The 17,805-nt window shown below is 39.0% G+C and overlaps 1 long non-coding RNA gene across 9 annotated transcripts in view; it reads right to left on the reverse strand.

The window, feature by feature from the left end:
- LOC137313856 (uncharacterized) overlaps positions 1–17,805 on the reverse strand; it is a 271,375-nt gene that overhangs the window by 71,452 nt on the left and 182,118 nt on the right. For 5 of the 9 annotated variants that reach the window (XR_010961095.1, XR_010961093.1, XR_010961088.1 and 2 more), the window contains 3 exons: positions 11,297–11,453; positions 9,001–9,284; positions 932–1,149 (listed from right to left, as the gene is read on the reverse strand). This is a non-coding gene — a long non-coding RNA (uncharacterized lncRNA). Of the gene's footprint in view, positions 1–931; positions 1,150–8,674; positions 8,935–9,000; positions 9,285–11,296; positions 11,454–17,805 lie in introns of all 9 variants that reach the window. The other 4 variants (XR_010961090.1, XR_010961091.1, XR_010961092.1 and 1 more) reach the window with 4 other exon arrangements.

The raw sequence follows: 17,805 nt of genomic DNA on the forward strand, positions 1-17,805 counted from the left end.
ACGTGTTTGGAATGATTTTTCGATTCACAGACATAACACACAATCTGAACTCCAATTCACTGGAATGTTGACACGGTCTCGTTTTTTTTAATTTTTAGATATCAAGTTACATCTTCTGTCACTACTTCAAAAAACTCCTTCCTTTTTTCTTGGTAATCTCTTTTCAAAAATTCATAAATCTTCTGTTCCTGCTCCAACAGTTTTATTATTTCCACTCTCTAGTCTCAGTTCCGGATATTTCACACGCTCCAGTCTAATCAGGTGAAACCCTCCCACTGCTCCATACACCCAGTCTGTCAAACCGTTTTTGTTGGTTGCTTGAGATCGTAACCGTCCGTTCCCTTCTTCCTGAACTCTCCCTCGTGTCCCAAGAACATGAACCCTTCACTCCTGCTCCAGCCCTCCAGCGACACATTCACCAGCGTCATGTTGTCCTCAGTAAGGGCCCAGTGCACCACAATTCGGAGATCACCAACCTGTGGCCATGCTTTTCAGTCCAGAGCTCAAATTTTAATATTCCCTTTATAAACGTAATTCGAACCGTGTTATTGATTCCGACCATGACTATTTTCCGCTCTCCGTTCCTTTCCAGAGATGGTCCCACCGGTTCCAGGAAGTTCTTCCCCCTGGCACCAGGGCGGCAACGTATCACTTGGACCTGCTCAGGTCTGCAGAAGAGTCTGTCTATTCCCCTGACTATAGAATCTCGCACCACTCTCGCTCTCCTATTCCTGTGTCCCACCTCCTCTCACCTATCTCCCACTCGGGCTGCCTCCCACTGCTCCCTGGTTTCACACTGTTACTCAGGAAGACCAATCTGAGTGACTGTTTCTATCCGCCTTACAGTCCATAACATCAGTTGTCTATTGGACAGTTCCAATACTGAGATCCCTCCAACTGTGACCGCAGGGTCCGGTAGATGGTCACTCACATTCTTTTATCTACACACTATATGCTCGGTTTCTTCTTCCTGTTTGAACAACAGGATATTTTTCATGATCTGGACCCTTTATCCGGACACAATTGATATTTGAAAGATTGTTCTGAACCGACCGGTGTCTATTCTCATTCTTGTTGATGATGTTGGATCTTCTCCCCTGTTTGGACCTTCAGCCATGGTGGTGACAGGCGTTCCAAGATTGTGATGCTCTGTAATAAGTATATTAAAGGAAGGTTAGACTGAAATATTAAAATGAGAGGGAGGAACGTTGGCTTGTTAAATGTGATATCAAGTCCCTCCTTCCCCATCAGTACAACAGCTGTTAGCTCTTGGATCGGGCACTTCTCGACTGTTACGATCAACTCTCCACATCAGGTGCGGCACAGACAGCTGCCCAGTGAAACTCAATGAGTCCCGCTGATTTCCACAACCCAGTTCTGGATGTCCGAAATTCTGCACTGGGAGCACCAGTTGGTAAGATTTACTTGCAGTGCAGGCCAGCACCATACTTATTCCTGAGGTAGTGAATATTCTGAAGGGTGATATGGATCGAGGTGATGAATTAAATGATCCTTCACTCAGTTTTACTCAGTCTGGCGCTATTGTATTATTTTATTCATAGATTTGTTTTTTTAATTCTTTTGATTTGTTGAGTTTTTATATTAAATTCTTTTATTTTTTGAACCTGATAATTATCGACAAACACAATATGGAGCTGGGTGTGATTTCTCTGCTCTCGAAGGGTAGTGACATTGTCCGTGTGTTCAGGGAGATGCGTTTTGGTTGGTACTTCCTTTTGAATATATTTACCTTATCTCTCATGGTATCAGCACCTGACTAATGAGCACTGTAGGAGGTCAGGAATTTTACTAATTGAACACTAATGTATAATTTATGAATTGTGTAACTTTAAACAGATGCTGCACATTTATTTTTGGATTATTCTTAGGGGTCTTACAATCTCAGCAAACACCACAAATATATAAGTTGTAGATTTGACGGCAATTTTAAAATCATAATTCTCCACGTGTGCGTGTGCCTCCTTCTGTGTGTGCACACAGGCAAGAGCAACTAATCAAACTATCAGTCACTGTATTATCCTTTCCACACTGTGGAAATGTAAACGCGATTAATCTCAGTTAGTAGTTTCATCAAACTATAGTTGAAGTTATTCGCTGGCACTAATATAATAACAAGATTAAATTGTGCAGTTACACTTCATGTAAATTAGTGATGGACCTTCCTCCCTTTTGATAATTTCAATCGTTACTTTTTATATGAAAACTAGTGATGGACCCACCTGCAAGGTGGTAATTTCAGTCGATGTTTTTTAAAATAAAGATTAGTGATGGACTCTCTTCCTTGTTTGTAAATTCAGTAGTTTCTTCTTATATAAAGATGAGTGATGGACCCACCGACATGTTGGTAATTTCAGTCGTTGATTTTCATATGAAGATTAGTGATGGACCCTCCTCCCTGTTGGTGATTTCAGTAGTTATTTTTTATGTACAGATTAGTGATGGACTCTTCTACCTATTGGCAATTTGATTAGTTACTTTTTATATAAAGGTTAGTGATGGACCCTCCTATCTGTTGTTAATTTCAGTAGTTAATTTTTATATAAAGATCAGTGATGGATGCTCCGAACTTTTGGCATTTTCAGTAGTAACGTTTTATATAAAGATTGGTGTTGGACCCTCCTACCTGTTGGTAATTTCAGTGGTTACATTCTGTAGAAATATTAGGGCTGGACCCACCACCCTGTTGTTAATTTCAGCAGATACTTTTTATATAAAGATTGGTGATGGACCCTGCTCCCCGTTGGAAATGTGAGTTGTCACTTTTTAAATAAAGATTAGTGATGGGCCCTCCTGCCTTTTGGTAATTTCAGTTACTCTTTATATAAAAAAATATGATGGACCCTCCTACCTGTTGGAAAATTGAGTTGATACGTTTTATATAAAGATTAATGATCGACCCTCCTCCCTGTTGTAAATTTCAGTAGTTACTTTTTATATAAGGATTAGTGATAGACCCTCCTACCACTTGGTAAATTGAGTTGTTACTTTTCATATAATGATTGTATGGACTCTTCTACTTGTTGGTCATTCAGTCGTTACATTTTATATAAAGATTCGTGATGGACTCCACTCCCTGTTCGTAATTTCAGTAGTTACGTTTCTTATAAAGATTAATGATGGACCCTACTCCCTGCTGGCAATTTCAGTAGTTACTTTTTATATAAAGATAAGTGATGGACCCTTCTGCCTGTTGGTAATTTCAATAGTTACTTTTCATAAAACGATTAATAATGGTCCCTACTTCCTGTTGGAAATTTGAGTAGCTACTTTTTATATAAGGATTAGTGATGGACCCTCCAACCTGTAGGTAATTTCAGTTGCTACTTTTTATTCAATAATTAATGATGGACCCTCCTCCGTGTTGGTAATTTGAGTTGTTACGTTTCATATCAAGACGAGTGATTGACACTCCTACCTCTTGGTAATGCAGTGGTTACTTCCGATATGGAAAGTAGTGATGGACCCTCCTACCTCTTGGTTACTTGAGTAGTAACTTCTTATATAAGGATTAGTGTTGGACACTCTTCCCTTTTGGTAATTTCTGTGGTTAATTTTAATATAAAGATTAGTGATGGACCTTCATACCTGTTGGTAATTTCAGCAGTTAGTTTGGACATAAAGATTAGTGATGGACCTTCCTACCTCTTCGTGATTTCAGTTGTTACGTGTTATATAAAGATTTGGGATGGACCCTCCTACCTCTTGGTAATTTCATTGTTTCCATGCTTTCTAGAGATAAATGATGCATGCTCCACTCTGTTGTTAATTTCAGTTTTTATTTAAACATTAATTATGGACTCTCCTACCAGATGGTAAATTGAGTTGTTAGTTTTTAATAAAAGATTAGTTTGGACTCTTCTACTTGTTGATAATTCAGTAATTACATTCTATATAAAGATTAGTGATGGTCCCTCCTCCATGTTGCTAATTTCATTCGTTACTTTTAAAGAAGATTAGTGATGGACCCTCCTTCCTGTTGTTAATTTCAGTGATTACTTTTTATATAAAGATTAGTGATAGAGCCTCCAATCTGTTGGTAATTTCAGTAGTTACATTTTATATAATGTTTAGTGATGGACCCTCCTCTCTGTTGGTGATTTCAGTAGTTACTTTTTATGTAAAGATTAGTGATGGACTCTCCAACCTGTTGTTAATTTCAGTCGTTAATTTTTATATAAAGATCAGTGATGGATGCTCCGACCTGTTGGCATTTTCAGTAGTAACTTTTTATATAAAGATTGGTGTTGGACCCTCCTACCTGTTGGTAATTTCAGTGGTTACATTCTATAGAAATATTAGTGATGGACCCTCCACCCTGTTGTTACTTTCAGCAGTTACTTTTTATATAAAGATTAGTGATGGACCCTGCTACCCGTTGGAAATGTGAGTTGCCACTTTTTAAATAAAGATTAGTGATGTGCCCTCAGGCCTTTTGGTAATTTCAGTTGTTACGTTTTATAAAAAGATTCGTGATGGACCCTCCTACCTGTTGATAATTTCAGTGGTTACTCTTTGTACAAAAAATATGATGGACCCTCCTACCTGTTAGTAAATTGAGTTGATGAGTTTTATGAAAAGATTAAGGATCGACCCTCCTCCCTGTTGTAAATTTCTGTAGTTACTTTTTACATAAAGATTAGTGATGGACCTTGATACCTGTTGGTAATTTCAGCAGTTACTTTATACATAAAGATTAGTCATGGACCCTCCTACCAGTTGGTAAATTGAGTTGTTACTTTTTATATAATGATTAGTGATGGACCTTCATACCTGTTGGTAATTTCAGCAGTTACTTTACACATAACGATTAGTGATGGAGCCTCCTACCTCTTCGTAATTTCAGTTATTACGTGTTATATAAAGATTAGTGATGGACCCTCCTGCCTCCTGGTAATTTCATTGTTTACATGCTTTGTATAGATAAATGATGCACGCTCCTCTCTGTTGTTAATTTCAGTTTTTATTTGAAGTTTAATGATGGACCCTCATACCAGATGGCAAATTGAGTTGTTATTTTTTAACAAAAGATTAGTATGGACACTTCCACTTGTTGATAATTCAGTAGTTTCATTCTATATAAAGATTAGTGATGGACCCTCCTCCCTGTTGCTAATTTCAGTCGTTACTTTTTATATTAAGATTAGTGATGGACCCTCCTCGCTGTCGTTAATTTCAGTGGTTACTTTTTATATAAAGATGAATGATGTATCCTCCTACCAGATGGCAAATTGCGTTGTTATTTTTTAGAAAAAGATGAGTGCTGGACTCTCCTCCCTTTCGTTAATTTCAGTGGTTACTTTTTATATCAAGATTAGTGATGGACCCTGATTCCTGTTGGTAATTTCAGTAGTTACGTTTTATATAAAGATTAGTGATGGAGCCTCCAATCTGTTGGCAATTTCAGCAGTTACATTTTATATAAAGTTGAATGATGGAGCCTTGTCCCTTTTGGTGATTTCAGTCGTTACTTTTTATGTAAAGATTCGTGATGGACTCTTCTACCTATTGGTAATTTGAGCAGTTACTTTTTGTATAAAGATTAGTGATGGACACTCCTCCCAGATGGTAAATCGAGTTGTTACTTTTTATATGAAGATTAGTATGGACTCTTCTACCTGTTGGTAATTTCAGTCGTTACTTTTTATATAAAGATAAGTAATGGACCCTCCTCCCTGTTCGTAATTTCAGTAGTTACTATTTATGTAAAGATCAGTGATGGATGAACCGACCTGTTTGCATTTTCAATAGTTACTCTTTATCTAAAGATTGGTGTTGGACCCTCCTACCGGTCGGCAATTTCAGTGGTTACATTCTATAGAAATATTAGTGAAGGACCCTCCATCCTGTTGTTAATTTCAGTAGTTACTTTTCATATGAAGATGAGTGATTGACCCTGCTACACGTTGGAAATGTGAGTTGTCACTTCTTAAATAAAGATTAGTGATGGGCCCTCCTCCCTTTTGGTATTTTCAGTTGTTGCTTTTTACAATAAGATTCGTGATGGACCTTCCTACCTGTTGATAATTTCAGTAGTTACTCTTCATACAAAAATATGGTGGACCCTCCTACCTGTTGGAAAATTGAGTTGATACGTTTTATATAAAGATTAATGATCGACCCTCCTCTCTGTTGTAAATTTCACTAGTTACTTTTTATATAAAGATTAGTGATGGACCTTGATACCTATTGGTAATTTCAATCGTTCCTTTTACATAAAGATTAGTGATGGAACTTCCTACCTCTTCGTAATTTCAGTTGTTACGTATTATATAAAGATTAGTGATGGACCCTCCTACCAGTTGGTTAAATGAGTTGTTAATTTTTATATAATGATTAGTATAGACTCATCTACCTATTGGTAATTTCAGTAGTAACTTTTTATATAAAGATAAGTAATGGACCCTCCTCCCGCATGGCAATTTCAGTAGTTACTATTTATATAAAGATCAGTGATGGATGCTCCTACCTGTTGGCAGTTTCAGTGGTTACATTCTATAGAAAGATTAGTGATGGACCCTCCACCCTGTGGTTAATTTCAGTAGTTACTTTTGATATTAAGATTGGTGATGGACCTTGATACCTATTGGTAATTTCAACCGTTACTTTATACATAAAGATTAGTGATGGAACCTCCCACCTCTTCGCAATTTCAGTTGTTACGTGTTATATAAAGATTAGTGATGGGTCCTCCTGCCTTTTGGTAATTTCAATTGTTGCTTTTTACAAAAATATTTGTGATGGACCCTCCTACCTGTTGATAATTTCAGTGGTTACTCTTTTGACAAAAAATATGATGGACCCTCCTAACTGTTGGTAAATTGAGTTGATACGTTTTATATAAAGATTATTGATCGACCCTTCTCTATGTTGTAAATTTCAGTAGTTACTTTTTATATTTAATTTGTGATGGACCTTCATACCTGTTGGTAATTTCAACTGTTACTTTATACATAAAGATTAGTGATGGACCCTCCTACCTTTTCGTAATTTCAGTTGTTACGTGTTATATAAAGATTAGTGATGGACCCTCCTACCAGATGGTAAATTGAGTTGTTAATATTCAACAAAAGATTAGTATGGTCTCTTCTACTTGTTGATAATTCAATAGTTACGTTCTATATAACGATTAGTGATGGACCCTCCTCCCTGTTGTCAATTTCAGTGGTTACTTTTTATAAAAGATTAGTGATGGACCCTCCGACCGGATCGTAAATTGTGTTGTTCGTTTTTATATAAAGATTAGTGATGGACTCTCCTCCCTGTTGTTAATTTCAGTGGTTAATCTTTCGATAAAGATTAGTGATGGAGCCTCCAATCTGTTGGTAATTTCAGTCGTTACATTTTATATAAAGTTTAGTGATGGAGCCTCCTCCCTGTTGGTGATTTCAGTCGTTACTTTTTATGTAAAGATTAGTGATGGACTCTTCTACCTGTTGTTAATTTCAGTGGTTACTTTTTATATAAAGATTAGTGATGGACCCTCCTACCAGTTGGTAAATTGAGTTGTTATTTTTATTTTAAGGCTTGTATGGCCTCTGCTACCTGTTGGTAATTTCAGTCGTTACTATTTATATAAAGATCAGGGATGAATGCTCCGACCTTTTGGCATTTTCAGTAGTTACTTTTCATATAAAGATTAGTGATGGACCCTCCTTTCAGTTGGTAAATTGAGTTGTTACTTTCCATATGAAGATTAATGATGGACACACCTCCCTGTTGATAAATTCAGTCGTTACTTTTTGTATAAAGATTAGTGATGGACACTCCTACCACTTGTTAAATCGAGTTGTTACATTTTATATAATTATTGTATGGACTCTTCTACTTGTTGGTAATTCAGTAGTTACATTTTGTATTAAGATTAGTGATGGGCTCTACTCCCTGTTCGTAATTTCAATCGTTACTTTTTATATAAAGATAATTGATGGACCCTCCTGCCTGTTGGTAATTTCAGTCGTTATTTTTTATATAAAGATTAGCGAAGGGACTACCAACTGTTGGTAAATTGAGTTGTTATTTTTCATATAAAGATTAGTGATGGGTCTACCTACTGTTGGTAAATTGAATTGTTACTTTTTTTGTAAAGATTAGTGAACGGACCCTCCTACCTGTTGATGTTAAAAGTAACTTCTCAAATTACCAAGGTTATCGATCAGGAAGCACCGATCTGTGTGAAAGATGGTTTCAGCCCGGAACAAGTTTCCCGTTAAAACATTCCTGAAGTTTGTTTCTGTCTGAAGGGAGCGGCCTCTCTTTCTTCAGTTGAGCCAGTTTAACAAATAACATCCTCAACAACATATTTTAGAGAAAACAGTAGTCCCTGCTCCATTCTCCCCATCTAATTCGCATGACACGAATTAATTATAATTAATCAGGAACAAGATTTATCTCCTACTTTGCTCCTATCCTGCGATTGGATCACCTTCAGTCCGGCCTCGGGTAACCATGGGCTGATTTTCCAGGTGACCAGCAGAGCGCAATATTCGGCCATTGCGAATGTGTTAACCCTTTCCTGAGCTGAACTGTGTGTTCGATCAGTCTTTGATCAAATCAATATATTGTACCAGGCACAAAACGGCTCAGTGAGTAAGAAGAGCCAGTGTCACAGTTAAAAATAAATGCATATGGAGTGAAAACGGACAGTTTCCCACACCTGACATGGGAAGTAGGCACCGCTGGACAAGGAAGGTGTAAATCTCCAGAGTTCGTGTTCCTGCTTTCTGTCCTGTAACCGCTTTAAAATGTGTCTGTGGGGAGATTGGAGGAGTCCATAAAGGGATAAGCCCTCAAATTCGCTGTGTGAAATAGCGGGCCTTCAGTCAGTGTCTGAGCGAACAATTAGTGAATATTTCCATCCGCGAGGATTAGAGAGCTCCGTCCGCCAGGGGAACATATCTGACCGCGGGAAATTGGCTTTGGAAAAGAGGAAGAGGCAGAAAAAGTTAATTAAAAAAGACATTGACACCACATTAACCTTACCTTGATCCCGCAAGGATTTTCCGTCCTCAATATCCGTGCAGATTTTGCAAATTATATCCTTGTTATTTCATTGTAATCAATCGAGTACAAGTTCTTTGCTTTATTTTAACAGTTCAAAACTAGGGAGTTTGATCTGCTCCTTCTTATGTGAGATTCAGAGCTCCGCCCTCCATGAAAGCTGCTGCCAAACATCAGGATGGATTTCAACACAAACATTCCTCATTTGTTTCAGAACAGGGAGCGGCCCTTCTGGTGGAATCAAATCGAACCGGGTTGACAATTCGCTGCCAAGTCAATTGTGAACAAAGTCAGTTGTACATTTTATCTTTTCTCTTCTTGTTCCAGGGCAGTTCAGTAAAACAGATATTTGGTTCGAAATAAATTGTTACATTTGCTTCAGGGACATTGTTTACTGAAGACCCATCGATTTTCTAATGTTTGCGCTTCAACCCTGGGCCAATAGCCAGTGTTTCGTCAGTGAGCTGAGGAGAGGCTGTGTCTGTCGGTGAGGACATTAACCATTTAACCGCCGAATTAAACTACCGCTGAGCATCAATCACCTCAATCAGTGGGAGAATCAGTACTGACTTTCCAAAGTTACATTTAGGAGCAAAGTACAGAGAAACAGGAGTTGGCCATCAAGCCCCTCGTGCCTACTCCGCCATTTGATAAGATCATGGCTGATCTGTGATCTAACTGCACATACCTGCCTTTGGCCCATATCCCTTAATACCTTTGGTTGCCAAAAAGCTATCTATCGCAGATTTAAATTTAGCAATTGAGCTAGTATCAATTGACATTTGCTGAAGAGCGCTCCAAACTTCGACAACCCTTTGTGTGCAGAAATGTTTCCTAATCTCGCTCCTGAAAGGTCTGGCTCTAATTTTTAGACTGTGCCCCCGACTCCTAAAATCCCCAACCAGCGAAAAGAGTTTCTCTCTATCCACCCTATCCTTTCCGCTTAATATCATAGTAAATATTCAGCAGATTCACCAGTTACATTGTTAAATCCGGAATGGATCATTCCTGATATGAAGATTGGATTGCTCACATTTTGAGGAGGTTCACAGACGGTCATACATGGCCCCTCCCCGGTTTGAAAGTTTCCGAAGAGAGAAAGTGTTTGAGGACAGATTGTGATGATAATTCCGAGGGGCGGATTGTTGTGATCAATCCCAGGGACAGATTGTGGTGATAATTCCGAGGGACGGATTGTTGTGATCAATCCCAGGGACAGATTGTGATGATAATTCCGAGGGGCGGATTGTTGTGATCAATCCCAGGGACAGATTGTGGTGATAATTCCGAGGGACGGATTGTTGTGATCAATCCCAGGGATAGATTGTGGTGATAATTCCGAGGGACGGATTGCTGTGATCAATCCCGGGGATAGATTGTGTTGATAATTCCGAGGGGGGGATTGTTGTAATCAATCCCTGGGATAGATTGCGATATTTCCCCCTTTCTCACTAATTCCCCGCTTGTTTTTTGACCAGGATTGAGGATTCATTCGGGCCGGAGACACAGCCTGAAGCGGCGGCAACAAACAATCCCCAACATTTATCTTCATGTGAACTCTCCCTCCACAGCTTGTTTCAATCTATCGCTGATTGAAGCGGAGTTTTATTCATTCGAACCAAAACCTTCAGACGAATGATTCATATAATTAAATATACTGGTAATTGGACAATTTGGGTCAATGGTGGGTTGAAATATCATTAAATACACTGTTAAGTGGACAGTGTGGGTAAATGGTGGGTTCATATATCATTAAATAAACTGTTAAATGGTGAGTGTGGGTAAATGGTGGGTTTATATATCATTAAATACACTGTTAAATGGATCGTGTGGGTCAATGGAGTGTTTATATGTAATTAATTACACTTTTAATTGGACAACGTGGGTAAATGGTAGGTTTATTTATCATTAAATACACAGTTAAATGGACAGTGTGGGTAAATGGTAGGTTTCTTTATCATTAAATACACTGTTAAATGGACAGTGTGGTTACCACCTTCGTCAGATGGCGGCAAGTAGCAAACAGAGTGTCCCCAGTGATCCCGCAGTGAACCCAGAATGATGTCAGGGTGCACCCAGTCAGCCCAGAGTGATGCCAGAGTGGTGGTCTTGATGTTCAGACCACAAACACAACAACAAGAACTGGCACAACAATGTCCCAGTGACCACCCCCACGAGTGTCCGTTGAATGTCCCAGTGATCCCCCCAGTGTCCCCTGAATATCCCAGTGATCCCAGTGTGCACCCAGTGACCCCAGAGTAAGCCAGACATCACTCACGTGCCCCCCATCGGGTCCAGGCTGCGGTGAAGGTCTCAGTCAGTCAGTCCGCAGCGGAGAGAACTATTCTTGGCCCAGGATTTTTCCCACTCCTACTCTTCCTCACAAAATGTCTCTTTCTGGATCATCCCCTTGCAGCATTTCATCAAAAATATTCCTGAGGGGAGAGAGAGAGAGAGAGAATTGATTAAAATACAAATGTAAGGGATTAAAAAGGCACAGCAAGAGCCCAGAACTCCCTCCCTCCCACTCCCTCTCTCACTCTCTCTTTTTACCTCCCTCCCTCTCCCCCTCTCTCTCACCCCCTCTCTCTCCCCCCACTCTCTCTCAACCCCCTCTCTCTCTCCCTCTCTCTCTCTCTCCCCCGCCCTCTATCTCCCTCTCTCCCCCGCCCTCTCTCCCCCTCTCTCCCCCCTCTCTCTCCCTCCCTCTCTCTCCCCCCTCTCTCTCCCTCCCTCTCTCTCCCTCCCTCTCTTTCCCTCCCTCTCTCTCCCTCCCTCTCTCTCCCCCTCTCTCACACTCCCCCAGTTGCACAGAATCTCTCCCCAATCCAAGTCTGCAGCTTGTTTCACCCCTGCCTTTCCTCTGAATGCCTCGAACCGGTGACGCATTGTCTGTCTGCGCTGCTCGGTGTTTGTTGCAGGCTCCAAACCTCCCCTGGGTTTGTTTTCTCTCCTGTCCCTGGGCCCGCACACACCTGCTCTGGACATTTTGCAACTTATGTTCTGTCAGTTGCTGTGAGCGAAATGTCAACAGCTTATCCCTTAACTTTTTTCTCTTGATTGAATTAGCAGCTCGCCCCGACCTGTTCAATCTCTCCCCCTCCCTGTACAATCTCTCCCCCTCCCTGTTCAATTTCTCCCACACTCTGTGTAATATTCCCCTCTGTGTAATATTCCCCCCCTGTGTAATGTTACCATCTGTGAAATATTCCCCCTCTCTGCAATATTCCACACTCTGTAATATTGCCCTCTGTGTAATATTCCCTCTCCGTGTAATAGTCGCCCATTCTGAGTTCACCCCACCTTGTATTGTACAGAATGTAATATAAGATATGTACTGATTCCAATCCTTCTTGTAATGTACAGAATGTAATATAAGATATGTACAGTGGCCACCTCACCTTGCATGATACAGAATGCAATATAAGATATGTACTGAGTACACACCACCTTGTAATGTAAAGAATGTAATATAAGATATGTACGGAGTCCAACCCACCTTGTAATGTTCACAATGTAATATAAGATATGTACTGAGTCCACCACAGCTTGTATTGTACAGAATGTAATATAAGATGTGCAATGTGTCCACCCCACCTTGTATTGTACAGAATGTAAAATGAGAAATGTAAGCAGTCCAACCCAGCTTGTATTGTACAGAACGTAATATAAGATATTTGATGAGGACACCCCACCATGTTTTATACAGAATGTAATATGAGATATGCACTGAGTCTATCCCACCTTGTATTGTCCAGAAAGTAATTTTAGATAAGTACTGAGTCCACCCCACCTTGTATTGTACAGAATGTAATATAAGATATGTACTGAGTCCACTCAACCTTGTAATGTACAGAATGTAATATAAGATATGTCCTGAGACAACCACACCTTGTAATGCAAGGAATGTAATATAACATATGTACTGAGTCCATTCCACCTTGTATCGTACAGAATATGATATAAGATATGTACTGAGAACAAATCACCTTGCAATGTACAGAATGTAATATAAGATATCCACGGAGTCCAACCCACCTTGTATTGTGCACAATATAATACAAGACATGCACTGAGTCCACCCACCTTGTATTGTACAGAATGTAATGTCAGATTTATACTGAGTCCACCCCACCTTGTATTGTACAGAATGTAATAAAATATATGTACTGAGTCCACCCCACCTTGTATTGTACAGAATGAAATATGAGATATGTAAGCAGTCCAACCCAGCTTGTATTTTACAGAATGTAATATAAGATATGTAATGAGTACATCCCACCTTCTATTGTAAGAATGTAATTTTAGATAGGTACTGAGTCCATCCCAACTTGTATTGTACAGAATGTAACTTAAGATATGTACCGAGTCCACCCCATCTTATACAGAACAGAATGTAATATAAGATATGTAAGCAGTCCATCCAACCTTGTATTGCACAGAATGTAATTTTAGATATGTACTGAGTCCAACCCACCTTGTATTGTGCACAATGTAATACAAGACAAGTACTGAATCCAAGCCACCTTGTATTGTACAGAATGTAATATCAGATGTATACTGAGTCCACCCCACCTTGTATTGTACAGAATGTAATATAAGATATGTACTGAGTCCACACCTCCTTGTAAAGTACAGAATGTAATTTAAGATATGTACTGAGTCCATCCCTCCATGTTATGTACAGAATGTAATATAAGATATGTAAAGTGTCCACCTCACCTTGTACTATAAAGAATGAAATGTAAGATATGTACTGAGTACACACTACCTTGTAATGTACAGAATGTAATATAAGATATGTCCTGATTCCACCCCAACTTGTATTGTACAGAATGAAATATAAGATATGTAAGCAGTCAACCCCAGCTTGTACTGTACAGAATGTAAGAAAAGTTGTGTACTGAGTCCAACTCAACTTGTAATGTACAGAATGTAACATAAGATATGTACTGAGTCCACCCCACCTTTTATTTTACAGAATGTAATAGAAGATATGTACTGAGTCCAAACCACCATGTATTGTGCACAATGTAATATAAGACAAGTACTGAGTCCACCACACCTTGTATTGTGCAGAATGTAATATAAGATATGTACTGAGTCCACACCTCCTTGTAATGTACAGAATGTAATATAAGATATGTACTGAGTCCACCCCTCCATGTAATGTACAGAAAGTAATATAAGATATGTACAGTGTCCACCCCACCTTGTACTATAAAGAATGAAATGTAAGATATGTACGGAGTCCACCCCACCTTGTATTGTACAGAATGTAATATCAGATGTATACTGAGTCCACCCCACCTTGTATTGTGCAGAATGTAATATAAGATATGTACTGTGTCCACACCTCCTTGTAATGTACAGAATGTAATATAAGATATGTACTGAGTCCACCCCTCCATGTACTATAAAGAATAAAATGTAAGATATGTACTGAGTCCACCCCACCTTGTAATGTACAGAATGTAATATAAGATATGTCAGGAGTCCACCCCACCTTGTGTTGTACAGAATGTAATGTAAGATATGTACTCAGTCCACCCAACCTTGTAATGTACAGAATGTAATGTAAGATATGTCCTGAGTCCACCCAACATTGTAATGCACAGAATGTAATATAAGATATGCACGGAGTCCAACCCACCTTGCATTGTGCACAATGTAATGTAAGACATGTACTGAGTCCACCCCATCTTGTAATGTACAGAATGTAATATAAGATATGTACTGAGTCCATCCCAACTTGTATTGTACAGAATGAAATATAAGATATGTAAGCAGTCAACCCCAGCTTGTACTGTACAGCATGTAATATAAGATGTGTACTGAGTCCACCCCAACTTGTAATGTGCAGAATGTAACATAAGAGATGTACTGAGTCCACCCCACCTTGTATTGTGCAGAATGCAATATAAGATATGTACTGATTCCACTCCTCCTTGTAATGTACAGAATGTAATATAAGATATGTACAGTGTCCTCCTCACCTTGTACGATACTGAATGTAATATAAGATATGTGATGAGTACACCCCACCGATTTTAATACAGAATGTAATATGAGATATGTACTGAGTTCACCCCACCTTGTATTGTACAGAATGTAATTTTAGATATGTATTGAGCCCAAGCCACCTTGTATCAAACAGAATGTAATATAAGATATTTATTGAGTCCACCCCAACTTGTATTGTACAGAATGTAATATAAGATATGTTCTGAGTCCACCAAACCTATTAATGTACAGAATGTAATATAAGGTATGTCCTGAGTCCACCGCACCTTGTAATGCACATAATGTAATCGATGATATGCACGGAGTCCAACTCACCTTGTATTGTGCACAATGTAATATAAGACATGTTCTGAGTCCACCCCATCTTGTATTGTACAGAATGTAAAATAAGATATGCAAGCAGTCCAACCCACCTTATAATATAAAGAACGTAACATAAGATATGTACTGAGTCCACCCCACCTTGTATTGTACAGGATGTAATATAAGATATTTACTGAGCCAATCCCACCTTTTATTGTACAGAATGTAATCCAAGGTATGTACTGAGTCCACCCGACCTTGTAATGTACAGAATGTAATATAAGATGTGTACTGAGTTCACCTGAACTTGTATTATACAGAATGGAACATAAGATATTTAGTGAGACCACCCCACCTAGTATTGGCAGAATGTAATATCAGATATGTACTGAGAACACCTCGCCTTGTATTGTACAGAATGTAAAATGAGGTCTGTCAGGAGTCCACCCCAGCTTGCATTGGACAGAATGTAATAGCAGATGTATACTGACTCCACACCACGTTGTATTGTACAGAATGTAAAATAAGATATGGGCTGAGTCCACACCTGTATGCAATGTACAGAATGTAATATATGATATTTACTGAGTCCACCCCTCCTTGTAATGTACAGAATGTAATATAAGATATCTACAGTGTCCACCTCACCTTGTACTATGCAGAATGTAATGTAAGATATGTACTGAGCACATACCACCTTGGTAAGTACCGAATGTAACATAAGATATGCACTGAGTCCACCCACCTTGTATAGTACAGAATGTAATATAAGATATGGACTAAGTCCACCCCACCTTATAATGTGCAGAATATAACATAAGATATGCACTGAGTCCAACCCACCTTGTATGAAACAGAACGTAACATAAGATATGTGCTGAGTCCACCCCAAATTATAATGTACAGAATGTAATATAAGATATGAACTGAGTCCACCCCACCTTGTAATGTACAGAATGCAATATAAGATATGAACTGAGTCCACCTCGCCTTGTATTATACAGAATGGAACATAAGATATTGACTGAGTCCACCCACCTTGTATTGTACAGAATGTAAAATAAGATATGTCCTGAGTCCACCCCACCTTGTAATGCACAGAATGTAATATAAGATATGCACGGAGTCCAACCCACCTTGCATTGTGCACAATGTAATGTAAGACATGTACTGAGTCCACCCCATCTTGTAATGTACAGAATGTAACATAAGATATGTTCCGAGTCCACCCCACCTCGTATTGGCAGAATGTAATTTAAGATATGTACTGAAAACACCCAGCCTTGTACTGTACAGAATGTAAAATAAGATATGTCAGGAGTCCACCCCAGCTTGTATTGTTCAGAATGTAACATAAGATATGTTCTGAGTCCACCCCACCTCGTATTGGCAGAACGTAATTTAAGATATGTACTGAAAACACCCCGCCTTGTGTTGTACAGAATGTAAAATAAGATATGTCAGGAGTCCACCCCAGCTTGTATTGTACAGAATGTAATTTTAGTTATGTACTGAGTACACCCCACCTTTTATTGTACAGAATGTAACATTAGCTATGCAATGAGTACACCCCACCTTGTCTTGTACAGAATGCAATATGAGATATGTACTGAGTCCACCTCACCTTGTATTGTACAGTATGTAATATAAGAAATGTACTGAGTCCACCTCACCTTGTATTGGAGAGAATGTAATCTAAGATATGTACTGAGTCCACCCCACCTCGTATTGGTAGAATGTAATGTAAGATATGTGATGAGTCACCCCACCTTGTTTTATACAGAATGTAATATGAGATATGTACTGAGTCCTCCCCACCTTGTATTGTGCAGAATATCATAAAAGATATGTGCTGAGAACACACCACCTTGCAATGTACAGAATGTAAAATAAGATATGCACGGAGTCCAACCCACCTTGTATTGTGCACAATGTAATATAAGACATTTACTGAGTCCACCCCATCTTGTACAGTACAGAATGTAACATAAGATATGTAAGCAGTCCTCCCCACCTTGTAATGTACAGAATGTAATATAAGATATGGACAGTGTCCACCTCACCATGTACTATGCAGAATGTAATGTAAGATATGTTCTGAGCATTCAGCACCTTGTAATGCACAGAATGTAATATAAGATATGTACTGACTCCACCCCAACTTGTATTGTACAGAATGTAACATAAGATATGTAAGCAGTCAACCCCATCTTGTACTGTACAGAATGTAATATAAGATGTGTACTGAGTCCACCCCACCTTGTATTGTACAGAATGAAATATGAGATATGTAAGCAGTCGAACCCAGCTTGTATTGTACAGAATATAATGTCAGATATGTAATGAGTACAACCCAACTTGTATTGAGCAGAATGTAATTTAAGATATGTACTGAGTCCACCCCACCTTGTATTGTACAGAATGTAATACAAGATATGTAAGCAGTCCATCCCACCTTGT

This window comes from Heptranchias perlo, unplaced genomic scaffold, assembly GCF_035084215.1.
Source record: "Heptranchias perlo isolate sHepPer1 unplaced genomic scaffold, sHepPer1.hap1 HAP1_SCAFFOLD_49, whole genome shotgun sequence".
In the NCBI taxonomy this organism is placed as follows: Eukaryota; Metazoa; Chordata; class Chondrichthyes; order Hexanchiformes; family Hexanchidae; genus Heptranchias; species Heptranchias perlo.